We start from the raw sequence: 7,836 nt of genomic DNA, 5'->3' as shown, positions 1-7,836 counted from the left end.
CATCTTCCCTCCCCGGTGTCATGTGACTCGTTAGTGTTACAAGGTCTCAGGTGTGAATGGGGAGCAGGTGTGTTAAATTTGGTGTTATCGCTCTCACTCTCTCATACTGGTCACTGGAAGTACAACATGGCACCTCATGGCAAAGAACTCTCTGAGGATCTGAAATAAAGAATTGTTGCTCTACATAAAGATGGCCTAGGCTATAAGAAGATTGCCAAGACCCTGAAACTGAGCTGCAGCACGGTGGCCAAGACCATACAGCGGTATAACAGGACAGGTTCCACTCAGAACAGGCCTCGCCATGGTCCACCAAAGAGTTGAGGTCACGTGCTCAGCGTTATATCCAGAGGTTGTCTTTGGGAAATAGACGTATGAGTGCTGCCAGCATTGCTGCAGAGGTTGTAGGGGTGGGGGGTCAGCCTGTCAGTGCTCAGACCATACGCCGCACACTGCATCAAATGGTCTCCATAGCTGTAATCCCAGAAGGAAGCCTCTTCTAAAGATGATGCACAAGAAAGTCCACAAACAGTTTGCTGAAGACAAGCAGACTAAGGACATGGATTACTGGAACCATGTCCTGTGGTCTGATGAGACCAAGATAAACGTATTTGGTTCAGATGGTGACAAGCGTGTGTGGGGGCAACCAGGTGAGGAGGACAAAGACAAGTGTGTCTTGTCTACAGTCAAGCATGGTGGTGGGAGTGTCATGGTCTGGGGCTGCATGAGAGCTGCCGGCACTGGGGAGCTACAGATCATTGAGGGAACCATGAATGCCAACATGTACTGTGACATACTGAAGCAGAGCATGATCCCCTCCCTTCAGAGACTGGACCGCAGGGCAGTATTCCAACATGATAACCACCCCAAACACACCTCCAAGACCACCACTGCCTTGCTAAAGAAGCTGAGGGTAAAGGTGATGGACTGGCCAAGCATGTCTCCAGACCTAAACCCTATTGATCATCTGTGGGACATCCTCAAACGGAAAGTGGAGGAGCACAAGGTCTCTAACATCCACCAGCTCTGTGATGTCATCATGGAGGAGGGGAAGAGGACTCCAGTGACAACCTGTGAAGCTCTGGTGACCTCCATGCCCAAGAGGGTTAAGGCAGTGCTGGAAAATAATGGTGGCCACACAAAATATTGACACTTTGGGCCCAATTTGGAGATTTTCACTTAGGGGTGTACTGACTTTGTGAGATACTGTATGCAGCGGCTGGGAGGGTGGGCTTTAACCTCTTGGTGCATATGCTGTATTTGCGTGCATTAGTGCAAATACAGCTGTGCCGAGAGTGAGCGTGCTCCCAGCACAGTTCCGGGTGGCTAATGAAAAGCAGCGATTGGGAGCTTTCTGATCATATGACCACCATGACAGCCAATCACATGATCATTAACCCCACCCTGCCTGCCAGCATCTTAAATCCCTTAAAAGGTCCGGCTGTTGCACATACTCTATATTACCAAAAGTATTGGGACGCCTGCCTTTACACACACATGAACTTTAATGACATCCCAGTCTTAGTCCGTAGGGTTCAATATTGAGTTGGCTCCGCCCTTTGCAGCTATAACAGCCTCAACTCTTCTGGGAGGGCCATCCACAAGGTTTAGGAGGGTGTCTATGGGAATGTTTGACCATTCTCCCAGAAGAGCATTTGTGCAGGTCAGGCACTGATGTTGGATGAGAAGGCCTGGCTCGCAGTCTCCGCTCTAATTAATCCCAAAGGTGTCTATCGGGTTGAGGTCAGGACTCTGTGCAGGCCAGTCAAGTTCCTCCACCCCAAACTCGCTCCTCCATGTCTTTATGGACCTTGCTTTGTGCACTGGTGGGCAGTCATGTAGGAACAGGAAGGGGCCGTCCCCAAACTCCTCCCACAAAGTTGGGGGGCATGAAATTGTCCAAAATGTCTTGGTATGCTGACGCCTTAAGAGTTCCCTTCACTGGAACTAAGGGGCCAAGCCCAACCCCTGAAAAGCAACCCCCACACCATTATCCCCCTCCACCAAATGGTTTGGACCACAAAGCAAGGTCATGTGATACTACAGAATCTGTTTATAAATAAAGTCATGTGATATTCCAGTGTCTGTATGTTCATAAATAAAGTCATGTGATACTACAGGGTCTGTTTGTTTATAAATAAAGTTGTGTGATACTACAGGGTCTGTATGTTCATAAATAAAGTCATGTGATACTACAGGGTCTGTTTGTCTATAAATAAAGTCATGTGATACTACAGGGTCTGTTTGTCTATAAATAAAGTCATGTGATACTACAGGGTCTGTTTGTCTATAAATAAAGTCATGTGATACTACAGGGTCTGTTTGTTTATAAATAAAGTCATGTGATACTACCGGGTCTGTTTGTTTATAAATAAAGTCGTGTGATACTACAGGGTCTGTTTGTTTATAAATAAAGTCATGTGATACTACAGGGTCTGTTTGTTTATAAATAAAGTTGTGTGATACTACAGGGTCTGTTTGTTTATAAATAAAGTCATGTGATACACCGGGTCTGTTTGTTTATAAATAAAGTTTGTGTGATACTACAGGGACTGTTGGTTTATAAATAAAGTCATGTGATACTACAGGGACTGTTTGTTTATAAATAAAGTCGTGTGATACTACAGGGACTGTTTGTTTATAAATAAAGTCATGTGATACTACAGGGTCTGTTTATAAATAAAGTCATGTGATACTACAGGGTCTGTTAGTTTATAAACAAAGCCATGTCACATAACACCCGGGTCTCACAGCTGGTAACTGTCTGGCTTTAGAGGGGATCTCTGCATTGCCAGTTGAGGAAATTAGAGGTCTGATTTGCACAGTTTTGGTGAAGATAAAAGAGTTTCTGGAAATTTCGCTCGTGTCGCAATTTTGCGCATATTCCCGACCCGCACAAAGAGGTGAACCTCGCCTGATCTCTTTATGTAATGATCTTCCTAAGGATGGAATGTGGGCGTGGCTAACCTGAGGACGCGGCGGGGGATGTCTTGATTGGACCTGCAGCTCTGTAATGGGTGAGACAATTACAGGATTTCGGGTTAAGTTTCGCCTCTTTGGCTGAAGAATTGGAACATTTTGGCGAGCCGGTCTGATGAGAGCTGCTGAGTGAAAAGTTCATTCTATAATAACATGAAATTAGAAGACGGTTCTTGTGGCATTTGCGTTTTTTTTTTTTCTGTCGGAAAGTCAAGTGGAGGATCTGCTACACCTACCGGAGACCTCCTCCACCTCCCCGACCTCGCCGCGCTCAAGGACACACCGCGCATTTCACATAATAATGTTCGAATTAATGTCATTAATGGATTTTCTCCGCGGGATTATTCCGAAGTCGCCTTTATGGCGGTAAAAAGGTGGACTGTGGAAAGGTGACGCCGAGAACGTGATTATCTCAGAGCTCCCCGTGTTATATGGACAATATATTATATATCTCTGGAGGCCGGGAGACCCTCACCTTCCTATCAAAGGTATCCCGGCACTAATTACCCCAGAGATATAAAGTGCTAGCTCAAAGGCCAAGGACATTTCAGAGATCACATGACCCCCCCCCCCCCGGGGGCCGCTCCCCAGATGAACAAATTGTAGGAGTGTTTTCATTCCGCGGAGCTTTAAAACATGGGAATTTAATCAGAATTTGAATCCTATCATTTATATATGGCAGATAAAAGAAACTCATTACCTCAAATAAATATATAGCTCTGACATATACCGAAGTGCCGTACAGAGATCACTGAGCCAGTCATATCAGTCTCTGTACAGAGGAGCTTACACTCTAATGTCCCCTCCCCTCACAGTCACATCAGTCTCTATACAGAGGAGCTTACACTCTATGTCCCCTCCCCCACAGTCACATCAGTCTCTGTACAGAGGAGCTTACACTCTAATGTCCCCTCCCCCACAGTCACATCAGTCTCTGTACAGAGGAGCTTACACTCTAATGTCCCCTCCCCCACAGTCACATCAGTCTCTATACAGAGGAGCTTACACTCTAATGTCCCCTCCCCCCACAGTCACATCAGTCTCTGTCTAGAGGAGCTTACACTCTAATGTCCCCTCCCCCACAGTCACATCAGTCTCTATACAGAGGAGCTTACACTCTAATGTCCCCTCCCCCACAGTCACATCAGTCTCTGTACAGAGGAGCTTACACTCTAATGTCCCCTCCCCCCACAGTCACATCAGTCTCTGTACAGAGGAGCTTACACTCTAATGTCCCCTCCCCACAGTCACATCAGTCTCTGTACAGAGGAGCTTACACTCTAATGTCCCCTCCCCCACAGTCACATCAGTCTCTGTACAGAGGAGCTTACACTCTAATGTCCCCTCCCCCCACAGTCACATCAGTCTCTGTACAGAGGAGCTTACACTCTAATGTCCCCTCCCCCCACAGTCACATCAGTCTCTGTACAGAGGAGCTTACACTCTAATGTCCCCTCCCCCTACAGTCACACACTATTATTATTATTATACATTTATATAGCTCTGACATATACCGCAGCGCTGTACAGAGATCACTGAGCCAGTCATATCAGTCTCTGTACCAGAGGAGCTTACACTCTAATGTCCCAGTGAGTGAGCCAGTGATTGGCCAGGCCCCGTTATGAGGGAGGGTCTGCGTTTTGCTGAATCTAGAGAGAATTCTTTTAATTTTCGGGATTTGGCCTGGCGATCGTTCCATGGCAGACTCTATTTAAAGGTAAACCTGAAGCATCGGTCTGCGGAGAACCATGGTTTGTCCAAGAGTGGAGTGTGGTGGGGGTGGAGGAGACGATGGACCATTTCTTGCTTCAGTGCACCCTTCAATATTTAAGTCTATAAGCTAGTGGAAATAGAAATTTGGAGTGAGGACCCCAGCTCCAAACTCACCGAGTAGAAACCTGACACCGTGCATTCCACGTGAAGTAACAGACTACTAAGCTAACTGGAAAAAGTGTCTCAAAATCTAAATCCCAATGAGTCTCAAAAGTCCCGTACGACCACTCCGCATAACTCAAAAAACGGATACCCAGAGCCCCACCCAACCAGCTTATAGAATAAACAAATTTGTTGGCCTCACATATCCAAATGAGATGATAAAATTTGTACCATCATCCGAATTTAGCTGAAATAGAAATTTGGGAGTGAGGACCCCAGCTCCAAACTCACCAAGGTGAAGTGCAAGCGGGCTTTCTCTGTACAGATGGGAAAGGGATATGTAGCAAAATACAACAAATATGTATAAAAACAATATTTATTTATACAATAATCAAAATTGATACAAACAGTGTTAAAATCAGCACAGATAACATGGAATCTCGACTAGTTTCGCGGGAACCCGCTTCATCAGGAAATGTGTCTGCGAATAAAATTCAGTAAAATACAGTAAAATACAATGAAAAGGAAGAAATATAAAGAATAGTACCAAAACATAAACATGGGGGGAAGGGTAAAAAAAAAATAAGTAACCAGATATAAGGGGCTGCTTACCCATGTTAGGGTGCCTACAGTGTTCAAGCCGAACCAGGCAAAGTCTTCCGTGGCGACTGGGGAGGGTACAAATGAGGCCGCAGAAAGATAAACGTTTAAATAAATAATAAAAGGATCAATGTAGAGGTAACATATGTGATAAAAATCTATGGTCCAAAACAGTGATTTTTATCACATATGCTACCTCTACATTGATCTTTTTGTTATCTATTTTTATTTTATCTTTCTGCGGCCTCATTTGTACCCTCCCCAGTCGCCGCGGGAGACTTTGCCCAGTTCGGCTTGAACACTGTAGGCACCCTAACATGGGTAAGCAGCCCCTTATATCTGGTTACTTTTTTTTTTTTACCCCCCCCCCGTTTATGTTTTGGTACTATTCTTTATATTTCTCCCTTTTCATTGAAAAAATATGTATATTTCATTGTACTGTATTTTATTCACAGACACATTTCCTGATGAAGCGGGTTCCCCGCGAAACTAGTCGAGATTCCATGTTATCTGTGCTGATTTTAACACTGTTTGTATCAATTTTGATTATTGTATAAATAAATATTGTTTTTATACATATTTGTTGTAGTTTGCTACATATCCCTTTCCCATCTGAGATAGCCCGCTTGCACTTCACCTTGGTGAGTTTGGAGCTGGGGTCCTCACTCCAAATTTTTATTTCAACTAAATTCGGATGATGGTACAAATTTTATTCATCTCATTTTGATACTTGAGGCCAACAAATTTGTTTATTCTATAAGCTGGTTGGGTGGGGCTCTGGGTATCCGTTTTTTGAGTATGCGGAGTGGTCGTACGGGGCTTTTGAGACTCATTGGGATTTTGATTTTGAGACACTTTTTCCAGTTAGCTTAGTAGTCTGTTACTTCACGTGGAATGCACGGTGTCAGGTTTCTACTTGTCGAAGTTGGTGGTGCACGACATTCTGGGTGAGGTTGGGGAAGATTCGGGTTCTGAGAAGGACAGGTTGGGGCTGGGGGACCTGGACAAAGGCGTGGAGGAATGTCAGGTCTCCGTAGCTGCTGTCTGTCAGTCTCTGGGTGTGCGGCTTTTCTTTCTGTCCTTTCACGTCCCCTAGATTTTTATATAAGATTGGATTTTCGGTAAGAGGCCCGCATGCATGGGATACATGTGTAATGGTTTCTTGGCCTGATGGGCTGCTTAGGTGGGGGTTAGGGTTGTGTTTTGCATAATTTTTGTAGTCTGCTAGTAATACAATTATGTTTCTTTGTATATAGTTCTATTTATGTTTTTTGGATAAAAGCCGTCTTTTGTTATCTGCTGATGTAAGCCTGTTTGTTTTTGTTTATTTATGTATATATTCTTTTTCATTTATTTTTGTTTATATGTAAATGTTTTAATACCAACTGTATGCTTACAAGATTTTTAACAAAAATTTACACTCTAATGTCCCCCCCCCCACAGCCACACACTATTATTATACATTTATATAGCTCTGACATACACCACCTCCAAGACCACCACTGCCTGGCTAAAAGAAGCTGAGGGTAAAGGTGATGGACTGGCCAAGAGGGAAGAGGGAACCATGAATGCCAACATGTACTGTGACATACTGAAGCAGAGCATGATCCCCTCCCTTCAGAGACTGGACCGCAGGGCAGTATTCCAACATGATAACCACCCCAAACACACCTCCAGACCACCACTGTCTTGCTAAAGAAGCTGAGGGTAAAGGTGATGGACTGGCCAAGCATGTCTCCAGACCTAAACCCTATTGATCATCTGTGGGACATCCTCAAACGGAAGGTGGAGGAGCGCAAGGTCTCTAACATCCACCAGCTCTGTGATGTCATAATGGAGGAGGGGAAGAGGACTCCAGTGACAACCTGTGAAGCTCTGGTGACCTCCATGCCCAAGAGGGTTAAGGCAGTGCTGGAAAATAATGGTGGCCACACAAAATATTGACACTTTGGGCCCAATTTGGACATTTTCACTTAGGGGTGTACTCACTTTGTTGCCAGCGGTTTAGACATTAATGGCTGCTTGTCTTCAGCAAACTGTTTGTGGACTTTCTTGTGCATCATCTTTAGAAGAGGCTTCCTTCTGGGACGACAGCCATGCAGACCAAGTTGATGCAGTGTGCGGTGTATGGTCTGAGCACTGACAGGCTGACCCCCCCCACCCCTACAACCTCTGCAGCAATGCTGGCAGCACTCATACGTCTATTTCCCAAAGAAAACCTCTGGATATGACGCTGAGCACGTGACCTCAACTTCTTTGGTGGACCATGGCGAGGCCTGTTCTGAGTGGAACCTGTCCTGTTATACCGCTGTATGGTCTTGGCCACCGTGCTGCAGATCAGTTTCAGGGTCTTGACAATCGTCTTATAGCCTAGGCCATCTTTAT

This window comes from Aquarana catesbeiana, linkage group LG09 (assembly GCF_042186555.1).
Source record: "Aquarana catesbeiana isolate 2022-GZ linkage group LG09, ASM4218655v1, whole genome shotgun sequence".
Taxonomy (NCBI): Eukaryota; Metazoa; Chordata; class Amphibia; order Anura; family Ranidae; genus Aquarana; species Aquarana catesbeiana.
The sequence above is the reverse complement of the archived record's forward strand: the minus strand, read 5'-3'. Positions refer to the sequence as shown.